The 13,220-nt window shown below is 39.6% G+C and overlaps 1 pseudogene; it reads right to left on the bottom strand.

The window, feature by feature from the left end:
- The window catches only part of LOC149167256 (uncharacterized), a 62,714-nt pseudogene extending 49,863 nt beyond the window's left edge, over positions 1 to 12,851 (bottom strand).
- Between the last annotated feature and the right edge of the window lie 369 nt (positions 12,852 to 13,220).

Raw genomic sequence — 13,220 nt, 5'->3', positions numbered from 1 at the left:
CTGTCAACAAAGATTGCTATGTTTGAAGGTAAGGCCTATATGTACCATTCACTTCGAACCTCTTCACTAGGTTTACAAGCAGTAGGAATCTTATTTAAGAGCTTATGAAATTGTGAATTAAAATCTTTCACTGGTTCTCTTTGCTCGATGTTGAGATTTGAGATATCGTTGATTAATGTCGTTGTTGACCTGTCATCTCCGAATTTAGTCAAGCATTGCTCTTGAAAAATGTTCCAACTAGTAATGGATCCTGATGGTAATCAAAAATGCCAAGACCCAGCTACTCCTTGGAAAGTATATGGGAAAAGCCTAACAACCACATCTTCTTCTGTTACTCCTTTTAAGTTTGCTGACAACATAAAGTTGTTTATATGTTCTTCTACTAGTATGCTTGTTTCTAGGTTAAAATTTGGCAGCCATTTTTTGGATGAGCTGGAAATTGACTCAAGGGTGTAGGCAATGTGACTACCCCTGGATTGTTCCATGGTCTTTGAGCCATTATTGAGCTACTAACAAAGGAAAGCGCAGATGAAGTTCCTAGTGGTCGGGAAGAAGATGTTGAAGTTCCAGTACCTTGTTGAACAACAATATGGAGTGGAGGAGTGGATGGTTGACTTTGCAATGGAGAAGATGAAATGGATGATGATGATGAAAGAGTCTCACTATCATACCCTTCAGGTGTCTTCTTTTCTCTTTTCCTTTTAGGCAAAGATAATTCTGTAGGTTCAATACCAAGCTTTTCGCTTTGTAGTCTGGTAAGAGGATGGGAAGGAATGTATTGTGAAGTCACACTACCTTGAGATTACTCAGATTTCTGTGGTTATATTGAAAATCCTTGAAGTTTATGAACTAGAGACTGAACTTCAGAAGGTCCAAGAGTGGATTTATCTAATTTTTTTGGGGGTTCAACAGTGGTTGTTGCTTTCTCCACTTCTCGCTTAGAAATTAGAGATTGAGAATGCAAGGGAGAAGTCGGAGGTGAGGCGGAGGGAGATTTACTCTTAGAATGGGCTATAGATTTGAACTTGCTTTCCATTCATATTTCATGCCCTCCTTCTAGCACCAAAAATGTTGATGCCTAAAAAATCAATGCATCAACATCGGGGAAAACCACCCGTTCCGGACCTTAAAGCAGATCCTTTTCAATTTGGTGTGGTGGCTCCGACTGGATGTAATGGGACCAGTTTCCGAGTGATATATGAGTGGATGGATGATTGGTTGGTAATATATAATGGGAATGATAAGTGTTCTATTCTAAAATGAAAAAATATGTAAAGATAATTAATCTATCCCAAGAATTCTTTATCTTAGTGTGATTCTTGATTGTTCTTATTGACAAGTAAACATAAAGATGACATACTCATAAATAAAAATATGCATTCATATGATAATTACTTTGTTCAATTAATTGAACAAAGTAATAATTAAAACGTTATCGCACTAACCATAATATATCACTGACATATATATATGAAAGATGACAATTCAAAAACATTCAATAGTGAAAGGTTAAAGAATTGTTGTAGAAACATATACACATCAATAATAGCAAAGTTGATAAATGCTTAATTCACATAAAAACATAAAGAGAAAACATAGATAGTAGTACCGTATGCATTTGGATCTCCTCTGATGTGAAACAAATTCAAATTTTGTCTTCTACTTTGAGAATGCTTTCATAGGAAGCAAAAGTGCATATCTCATAAAAGCCTTCTTTGTCAAAATTCTGAATTCAAGTCCAGTCTTTTATAAAAATAAATATATCAGAAGCATAGTAGTGAAACCCCCAACTTAAGTCTTAATACAAAAAATGAGGACCCTTTCTAAAAACATGAAAGGGTCTTTAAATACTACAAAAAGAACAAGCTATGAAAGAAATATGTTATGCACTAGTATAACCAAAACATAAAAATATGGAGTTCATCTTGAACTAGTAGTGCTGCAGTCGGTTGAAGGGATTCATTGAATCGGCTTATCTTCTTGTGATTGGAGTTGAAAAATGGCAAGCATTGGTTGGACCTCTGGTGGTTGACTCATACGAGAGTGTAACTGAGCTACAAATGTGGCATTGGCAAGTTTGGGGATCATGTGATTGACCGCATCTATGAGACACTTCATGGTCATTCGCTGACTATGTGGTTTTACAAGGAAAAACCAAAACGTTTCCCATGTTAAGCTGTGAATGCCTCTGATCAGTTTTTCTCTATGCATTATCTCCTATTTCCACTGTTCTTCTAATGCTTTCACCTGTGGGAGTTTTCCTTGAGAGCATTCTGTTATTGGATTACATAATATAGATTGTTATTGATTAATTCAATCAAATTATTTGTCGTTGATCTTCATCTGGATCTAGCTCTCTCAGCTTTCATTAACTGAGACTCCCATTTGGAAAATAGAATTCTTTATGTGATTCATGTATCTTTGATAGGTTGGCAACTTTTCCTTCATTTTAATCTTTCCAAGATAGGAACTTTGCTAAGCTTTCATCTGCCTTCTCTAGCTCAAGTCTTGCACCTATTGATTTATCGATCATTGCTACTCAGATATCACATAAACGAACAACCAATGAGATATTATAACACAGAAGGTCAAACTGCTGAGATAGAGCCTTGGTCATCTCCAAGGCTTCAGTTCTGAATTATTCTACCTTGGGATATCCTTTGAATTGCTCTATTTGATCCTTCTTTTGAGCGATTTTCTCTTCTTTTGATTTATTCACTTGCTCGTTAAATAGTTGTAGTTTTCTCAATGCTTGGGATAACTCTTGCTGCTTAAGGATGGCCTATTCATCAATTCTCTGATTTTCATTAATTAATTGCTCATTCAATTTCTCATTAAGTTGTCTCTATTCCACCAACTACTGTTCTAGTTGCTCTATTTTTTTTTGCCACTCTATCGATTGTGCCTCTAGCTGAGTGAATGCCTGATCTTTTTCTTTCAATAAATGATTAACCTCTGAAACCTTATCTATTGTTGCCACTATATATGCTCCGCATATTGAGAAAGTTTGGTTAAATCTTCAGAGGGATTTACTTCCTCCCTCCATACCAAATTCATCATTTCCATCTGAGGACTCAAAAGAGGAGAGTGATCAATTTTCCTATGTTTCCTCTGTCTTTTAACTATAGCCCTATGCTTAGGGTTGTAGAATAGATGTAGTGGCGGTATCTCTTCTACATACAAAACAATTTCATCAGTGGGGTTTTCAGGGATGATCTCAATTTCTTTATGGAACTTGGGTGGGCCACTTGTTCTTGCAATCGAACTATGTTGACTACTATTTTCTGTGTTGTAGACACCTCTGGTGTACTTAACCCTTGGGTATTCTATAGATTACTGATGATAGAATCAATTTTTTCCCATTCCTTGAACAACATAGTGTCAACATTAATGTGTGTATCAAGGGGTTCATTAACTGTAACCTACTTCTGCTCCTGTTCTGGTGTCTTTTTCTTCTCAGGAACCTTCTCCATTTCGGGAGCATTCTTAGTGATTTTCTGTTCATTGTGGCCTTGTGGTTGAACCATTGAGGTTGTAGCTAATAAATCTAAAGGTATGGTTTCCAATCTCTGGGCCCTGAGCCTATTGAATTTTTCTAATCCTCCTATTCCCAATTTAGTCTTAGCCAATCCTTTGACCTGGAAAAATAGTTCTGCTGAAGAAAACAAGTCGTCAAAGCTATCCTCTTCATGATCAAATCTAGAAATTTTAGCCTAAGAAGTAACATTATAGGCAACCTTTTTAGGGTCATACTGCCCTTTTGGAATAGTTGCAAGATTTAACAACTTGATTTTCTCAGCCTCTTTCTCTGCATGTTTATAATCATGTAGAGAAAAGGAGCCACACCGAAGTAGAAAAGTAGGCCACATGTGTTTCTTGGAATCCCTAAGGGTCTTTGACATTCTTAGAACTGTTATCTGATATGCTAATTCTCGGGCCAATAGTTTATCAAGGATGTACAGAGGAAGAACATGAGGATCAATGAGATTGACGAAAAGCCTTGTATAGGTGAATTTCTCTTCTCCAAACCAGCTACCCACTGCTGTTAGGTCGACTGCTGCTTATGATAGATGTGAACGGGATTGGGATCCTAGGGAGTCCATTTCCATCCAAGAATAGGATATTCAGAATTAAAACAGATGGTGTCCATAATATAGGCATTCAAGTAAAAAGGAGATGTAACTCGAGAAACCACAAACCTATTTCTTCTATATTAAAGTATCTCAGTGTCCATTCTGTCGGACAGAATGTTTTCCCATTCCATAATATAGCCATGAACTGCAACTTCCATTAAAGGAACCATATTTATAAAGAAAATAGAAAAATTATGGACTCCGAAGAGTCTGCATATTAATGCACCAGCATAACAATAAGGAGAGGCTAATGAATCTACAGAGTACATACTCGATGTCTCGTGCTTTTGTTTGCTTGGTGATCTGAATCAGATCCACAAAAGACTGTCAAGAACCTTGACTGTATCGAGTTGAACAAATCCTTGAAAATTCCAAGACAGCGATCAAAAATGCCTTGAACCATTGGCAATGGCCGCCAACATAGAATGAAGAGGACCTCGGTCAAAGCGCGCTGACCGAGGCCCATGGAGACTGTGCAGGAGGCCAAAATAGCCCCTGGGAGCCCCAGATCGGGAAAAGGAGGCGATTTTGATGTGCGATTAGTGCTTCGCTGGTCAAACAGGGCTAAAGTGGAAAAGCCTTAAGCACTCGGTCGCGTTGGGAACTGGAGAACTGCAGGCGGAGAAACAAAAAGTGCTAAAGGACAAAGGCCGGACCCGCGCTCTGGAAAAACAACGGTATTGATCGGGGTGCCCTTCAACGGTAAGAGGTTTTGGAGGAGAGCGGAGCGATCCCACTCAGCGATCGACGCATGGCAGCAGAGGTGAGAGAAAAATTGTCATGATCGCGCGCTATCGGTCAAGCAAGTCAACCACACTCAACGTGCATATGACGTTGGATCTAGAGGAGCCCAGATCAGATGGCTCAGATTGCGCCTGATGGAGGAAGCAGAATCGACAGGGGATTAAGCCACATTTTGAAGGGATTTGGAGTCTGTTTGACTACCATGGTGGAAAAAGAAAGCATACACGGCGTAACGGAAGAACCGAATCGATGAAGCATGCTGGCACCATTTAGATGGAGACACGTGACCACTTCCCGAGTGTTCATGTTGACGCTGAACAGGGAACTCCAAGTGCAACTATAGGAGGTGAATCAATGCAAGCGGGAGAGGAATCGAACAGGCATAGGGATCAAATGGCTAAAGCCATGAACAGAGACAGTCGAACTAAGAAGAAGAAGAAGAAGAAGAAGAAGGGGGATTGAGAAGAGTCTGAGCAACCAAGAGAGACAATGAACAGTGCACCCTGAGAGGAGGACTAAGCACAGAGATTAGTAAAGCCAAGCAGAGGAGACAGAGGGCCGAGCTGACCACAGGCAACATCGAGCACCAGAGAGCTTGAAGATTCAAGCCTTCCTATAGAGTAATCTATCTGGATTGAGCATCACAGTTGGCTCTTTCCACTGTAGACGAAGGGTCACAGAGCTGGTAGGAAGAGAATGAATCTGTGTACTCTGAGTGGCTTGGGGAATCCAAGAACCACCCTACTAAGAAAAATCTGCTGTCAGGAGAACTCATATTGAGTCCCTGTATTGTAATTTCTCTATTGTAAGACACAATAAAACAAGGCCACCACTGAAGCTGGACCAGATACGTAGCCCTGGAGAGTAGGGTGAACTCCTTATTAAAATTATTTGTGTCTTTGTGTTGCTTACTATATTTCTCTGCTATCTTTCCACTTATTTTCTATGTATTGGCAATCTGATCGATCCGTTGTTTCAATAACATAGAACACACACACTAGCACATGAGTCTGTAATACATTTTGTTTAATAAATCTTCAAACTAAGATCACTCATAGGATGATTATCAAGTCAAGTGGTATCAAAGCTCTAGGCCGTAAGGTTAGACAAGCTTTTGTTGGGTTTAGCTGTGAATGCTCACTAGATCAAAGCTCAAATTAGGAGAAGGAGAGTTGGTGGAAACTAATCCTGAAATTGGGAGAGTCTATTCTCGGAAGACAATGTCAGAGGAAGGTTCCATAGGGCTAGACCCTCAATTCATAGAAAGTTTCCTAGCTATAATGTCTATGGTCAAAGAAATGTATAGGGACTTTAGAAAGCATAGGGACAAAGATTCATCAGGTTCTAAGCAAGATAAAGAAAAAGAAGAGTCGCATTCCCATGACCACTCCAAAGGAAAGGGGAAAGAGGAAAGCTTTCTCACACCTTCTAATAGCCCTGTGCATAATAAGAAAGCATCTTTGATTAAGTTAGATGTTAAATTTGATTTGCCTATATACAATGGAGAGCTAAATGCTGAAAAGTTGCACAATTGGATTAGACAAATTGATGTGTATTGCAGGGTACAAAACATAGACTCAAACAAGAGTAAGATTCAACTGGCAAGCCTACGCCTAGGAGGCACTGCCTTGGTTTGGTGGGAAGGCAGAACCCAAGCTGATATGAAAATACATGGTAAGACCATCTTTGTCTGGAGTGAATTTGTTGCTGCAATCAAAAAGTAGTTCTATCCATTGGCCTACATGCAACAAGCCATGATGAGTTGGAAAACTCTTCAGCAGATGAAAAGCCAAAGTGTACAAGGGAATGCTCAAGAGTTCAGAAAGAGAGCATTGTTGTTGGGTATCTCATTAGACTCACCAAAGACTCTTTTGAAGAACATTGGTGGTCTACACAGCTACATGAGGCATACCATCCTCATGTTTAATCCCACTAGTATAGATGAGGTATCTATACAAGCTACTCATCTAGAAGCTAGAGGAAAGAATGGAAATCCAAAAGTTGGGGGACCATCCCAACCCACTGTAAGAAAGATCAAGGAGAAAAAGAAGTAGAAGTGGAAAGCAAGGAAGGCTAACACTACACAAAAAGGCAAAGCTTCATGCACTCACTGTAAAAAGGAGGGGCATGATGATGAGCACTGTTGGATTCTACATCTAGAGTTGAGACCTAAGAAGTCTGAGGGCAAGAAGAAGAAGACTGTTGTAGCTATTCAGAAAGATTTGGGGTCAGACTCAGGAGATGAAACAAGCATTGTAGCCACAGGTATAAAAGGTAAGAATTCTGAAGCATCTACTAGTAATTTTGTTCAATCTGTTATTGATGGAGAACATGAGAGAAAAAGGCATGAGCTTTTCCATATTCGAGTTGTTTCCAAAAATCAAAAGATTGATACCTTGTTTGATAGTGGCTCACAAGTAAATCTGATTTCTGAAGCAATTGTAAATAAATTGGGATTAGCAACTACACCTCATAAGAAGCCATACCCATTAGGATGGTTGAATGATAAAGCACAACTACAAGTGACTAGACAGTGCAAACTCAAGTTTTCTTTTGGGTCAACATTTGTAGATGAGGTTGAGTTAGATGTAATTCCTTTAGATATATGTGGAATTGTTTTAGGAAGTCCCTACTTGTATGATAGAAAAGCTATTTTCTATAGAGCTGAGAATAAGTATCTACTTGTTAAAGATGGAATCGAATACTTTGTAAGGGCTCATAAGCTCAAGAATAACTATACTCTCATCAACTTAGGATAGATGAAAAGAATGATAAATTCATGCAAACAGTTCTTACTAATGGTTGTAAAGGAAAAGAAATCTGATAAAACCAATGTATTTGGGGGCTGTAATGCTGATCAACAAGCTGATATAGAAAATATTGGTTCAGATTATGATGTCTTATTTCAAGAACCTAAAGGTCTGCCACCCAAAAAGGGAATAGTACATGATATTATTTTGCAGCAAGATGTTCCTTTGCCTAACATTGGGATGTACAAGTTGTCTGCTTTAGACAAGCAGGTGCAGGAGTTGCTTAAGAAAGGGTTCATCAGGCCTAGCACATCACCATGTGGGTCACCCATTGTCTTGGTGAGAAAGAAAGATGGCTCGTGGAGAATGTGCATTGACTACTGAGCATTGAATAAGATAACAATAAAAAATCATTATCCCCTTCCTCACATAGATGATCTTTTAGATCAATTGAAGAAGTTGTTTACTTCAGCAAGCTGGATTTTCACAGTGGATACCATCAAGTCAAAGTTGCAAAGCAAGATACATGGAAGATTTCTTTCAAAACAAAGCAAGGATTGTATGAATGGCTAGTTATGCCTTTTGGCCTAACTAATGCTCCTGCTACTTTCATGAGATTAATGAATGATGTACTCAGACCTTTTCTTGATGATTTTGTTATTGTGTATCTTGATGACATTCTGATTTTTAGTAAAATGTGGAAGAACACTTAAAGCATGTTAAGCAGACATTAGATGTTTTGAGAAGAGAAAAACTTTATGTTAAACTCTCCAAATGTGAATTTGGCAAAACCTCTCTAAATTATTTGGGTCACATAGTAGGGGGAGGTGAATTGAAAATAGATCCCTCTAAAGTGGTAGTCATTGTAAACTGGCCTAAACCCCAATCTACTACAGAAGTGAGAAGCTTCTTAGGAGCAGCACAATATTGGAGGAAGTTAATTTCAAATTTTTCCTCAATTGTAGCTCCCTTACATGCTTTGATAGGATTGAACAAGGTGTTTCAGTGGGAAGGAAAACAGCAGATAGCGTTTGACACCTTGAAAGAAAAGATTAGTACAGCACCTGTACTAGCACTGCCAGATCTACAAAGACCATTGAGATCCAAACTGATGCCAGTGACTATGCCATGAGAGCAGTGTTGACACAGCACGGTAAACCCATATGCTATCATTCTGAGACTTTTAGTCCTACAGTAGTTAACTATCCTACCTATGATAAAGAATTGTATGCATTAGTTCAGAGTGTGAAAAAGTGGAAACATTACTTAATGGGCAAAGAAATAGTAATACATACTGATCATCAGCCACTTCAATACCTACACTCCCAAACTAAGTTGCAACAATCAAGACATTACAGATGGATTGGTTTTCTACAATAGTTTCATTTAGTCATTATATATAAAAAGGGCATACATAACAAGGTTGCAGACATGTTATCAAGACCCATTATAAATTCATCTACCATACTTAAGCATAATTCTGTGCTGCATGAAAGCTACATAGAATAGTATGCTCAGGACATGGATTTTCAAGATGTATATGCAACTTTGAGTCAAGGCAAAAGAGTAGAAGAATTGGACTATCATGTGAAGGACCGACTCTTATATCATTGTGCGAAACTCTGCATTCCACAAACTGAGAGAGTAAAATAATTAGGGAAGCACACACTTCTCTAATATCAGGTCACTTTAGGGTAACTAAAACAGTTGCACAGCTGCAAAGGTTCTGCTATTGGCCGAAAATGAATGAGACAATTTCTAGATATGTGAAGGGATGTGCGAAAAGCAAGCCCAGTAACAAAAAACTAAGCTTATACACTCCATTACCAGTTCCTTCTCACCCTTGGGAAAGCATTTCCATGGATTTTGTTGGAGGACTGCCTAAATCTAGGAAAGGTCATGATTATCTGTATGTTGTTGTGGATAGGTTCAGCAAAATGTGTATCTTGATACCCTGTAGTAAATAGATTACAGCTGAACAAATTGCAAAATTATTCTTTGAACATGTATGGGTTGATTTTGGATTACCCACTTCTATTGTATCTAATCGAGACACCTGATTTGTAGGGAAGTTTTGGTCAGGTCTATGGGAACTAATGGACACCAATTTGAAGAAAAGCACAACTTTTCATCCACAAATAGATGGCCAAACAGAAGTAGTTAACAGGACGGTGATCCAGTTACTACAAGGATATTGCAGCAAACATCCTAAGCTTTGGGATGAACACTTTTGTTATGTGCAGCATGCTTACAATAGAGCCAAAGACTCTTCTACACAAAGATCTCCTTTTGAGACCTGTTTTGGTTCCATATCAAGGTCTCCTTTGAATTTTGTCTTTGGTAAAGATACCATGGTTGATAGACACAGTGATGTGGACAAGGAAACTAGGTTCATTGAACAGATCCATGAGATCCACCAAGTAGTATAGGAACAGCTGGAAAGGAGCCAGGCCAAGTACAAGGCTAGGCATGATAAGCATCAGATGGAGCATAGTTTTCAACTTTGAAACCAAGTCTGGATGTATATCAGCAAGGACAGGATGCAAGGTGAAGGTAAAAAGCTAAAACCTATCAGGTATGAACCCTTCAGGATACTTGAGAAAATTGGTGAAAATGCCTTCCGCCTTGAGTTACCAGCTTACATGCACATCTACTCAGTCGTAAATGTAGACTGTTTGAGGTTGTTTGAACCTTCAATGATTGAGGAACCTGAAGAGCAGAGTCAATTACCTTCTGTTGACGACCCGCTACCTAAATATATTAATGAGTTGTAAAAAGATACAGTGCTGGATAGAAAGGAAAGAATGACATGCAGTGGACAAGTGGAATACCTCAGGATTGGGCTTAAGGGTTTGAAGCCGAGTAGTGCAAAATGGATTGAGATTGGACAGGTGAGACAACAGTTTACTCACTTAGTTGATGCTTGAAGAAAACCAACTTTTGGTGGTTCGAAAGCTTTTTCAGTAGGGAGGCCGTGATCCGAATCGGATCCACAAAAGACTGTCAAGAACCTTGACTGTATCGAGTCAAAAAAATCCTTGAAAATTCTAAAACAACGATCAAAAATGCCTTGAACCAGTGGCAATGGCCACCAACGTAGAACGACTAGGACCTCGGTCAAAGCGCGCTAACCAAGGCCAATGGAGACTGCGCAAGAGGCCAAAACAACCCCTGGGAGCCCCGGATCAGGAAAAGGAGGCAATTTTGATGCACAATGGGCTAAAGTGGAAAAGCCTTAAGCACTCGATCACGTTGGGAGCTGGAGAATGACGGGTGGAGAAACAAAAAGCGATAAAGGACAAAGGCGGGACCCACACTCTGGAAAACTGGTGGTATTGATCGGGGCGCCCTTGAACAGTAAGAGGTTATGGAGGAGAGCGGAGTGATCCTACTCAGCGATCGACGCATGGCAGTGGAGGTGAGAGAAAAGCTGTCGTGATCACGGATTATCGGTTGAGCAAGTCAACCGCGCTCGACATGCATATGACATTGGATCTGGAGGAGCCCAAATCGGACAACTGAGATTGCGCCCGATGGAGGAAGCGGAATCGGCAGGGGATTAAGCCACGTTCTAAAGGGATTTGGAGTTCGTTTGACCGTCACGGTAGAAAAACAATGCAGACACAGTGTAACAAAAGAACCAAACCGACGAAGCATGCCGGCACCAGTTAGATGGAGACACGTGGCCACTTCCCGAGCATTCATGCTGACGTCAAACAGGGAACTCCAAGCCCAGCTGCAGAAGGTGAATTGACGCAGGTGGGAAAGGAACTGAATAGGCATAGGGATCGAATGGCTAAAGCCATGAACAGAGACAGTCGAACTAAGAAGAAGAAGAAGAAGAAGAAGAATAAGAAGGGGGATTGAGAAGAGTCCGAGCGACCAAGAGAGACAGTGAATAGTGCACCCTGAGAGGAGGACTGAACACAGAGAGCAGTAAAGCCAAGCAAAGGAGACAGAGGGCTGAGCTGACCACAGGCAGCGTCGAGCACCAGAGAGCTTGAAGATTCAAGCCTTCCCATAGAGGAATCTGTGTGGATTGAGCATCACAATTGGCTCTTTCTACTGTAGACCAAGGGTCACAGAGCTAGTAGGAAGAGAACGAGTCTGTGTACTCCGAGTGGCTTGGGGAATCCAAGAACCACCCTTCCAAGAAAAATCTATTGTCAGGAGAACTCATATTGAGTCCCTGTATTGTAATTTCTTTGTTGTAAGACACAATAAAACAAGGCCACCACTGAAGCTGGACCGGAGACGTAGCCCTAGAGAATAGGGTGAACTCCTTATTAAAATTGCTTGTGTCTTTGTGTTACTTACTGTATTTCTCTACTGTCTTTCCACTTATTTTCTGTGTATTGGCAATCTGATCGATCCATTGCTCCAATAACATAGAACACACACACCAACACATGAGTCTGTAATACCTTTTGTTTAATAAATCTTCAAATTTAGATCACTCATAGAGTGATTATCAGATCACTAAGGAAGTGTCTCCATTGCCTGATGGGGTCTGATTCAATGTCGTTTTCCTTCGCAAAAGCTTCTAAGAATGCTTTATTATAATACTTCTCTAGCTTGGGTAAATGACACATTTGTTTGAGATCCTCTGCTCTGAACGACCCGAACACTTTTCCTTTGGCTACACTAAACATCCTGTCTGTAGTTGCAATACTTTCAACAATCCATCTAACCATGTCATTTTATGGAAAAACCTTTGCACGTGCTGCTATCCTGTGTAGGAATGAGAAGGCCAATTCTTTCAATGTATTTTCTGATTTTCTTGTAGAATCTGCAGTTGCTTCTTCTTCGAGTTCATTAGGCTCTTCCACTTCTAGTAGATTATAGACACTCTCCCAGCTTTCTTTTCCTAAACCAAGGCAAGTCGTATCTGATATCAATCCTTTCTTATACGGCTCTGGTTGGCTTGGTTCTTTAACTATGATAAAGGCCTTGGCTTTCTTCACCTTCTTTCCCATCTGTTCCAGATTCATAAGCTTATAGTAGCTCTGCACAGACAATGGAAAATGTAACAAAGTAATATTTGTGCTGAAAGCTAAAACGGAATGAAAACATTTAAGGTAATTCACATATTATAAACCCAATGTATTTAAGAATCACCATGGGCGAAATCCTCGAAGGATTCACCCTTAACTGTGAAATTAATAGCCATCATATTGGCCAATTGTAATAAATAAATGTCATACTTACTCGTTGCATCGGCCATATGCTTAATGATCCTTTCAAGCATGTCTTTAGATTTCCCCAATCAGCGATCAATGATAAATCATGAATTGCAATCGAGAGATTCAATGGGTCGAGCTTAACGCTTCAGATTAATAGCTCCGATTGAAATAAAGGAAAATATAATAAGGCGGGATATGTTCAACGAATAGTTTATTTCTTTTAAAATTTATATTCAAAACCAATACCTTTTAGTGAGGTTTCCTTTAAATGAGCACCTTTCTTTATAATATCGCAATCGGGGGATTTTAAGTCCTTCTTGCTATATGTTGTATGATACCTCTGACTGTCGATTGAAATTAGGTTATCAGATCGGAGGTTTTAATGAGGACCTTTTATGAGTGCATTATTA

This window comes from Pinus tabuliformis, chromosome 5_1, assembly GCF_031772625.1.
Source record: "Pinus tabuliformis cultivar Carrire ecotype Pingquan chromosome 5_1, CPIR1, whole genome shotgun sequence".
Classification (NCBI taxonomy): domain Eukaryota; kingdom Viridiplantae; phylum Streptophyta; class Pinopsida; order Pinales; family Pinaceae; genus Pinus; species Pinus tabuliformis.
The sequence above is the reverse complement of the archived record's forward strand: the minus strand, read 5'-3'. Positions and strand labels throughout refer to the sequence as shown.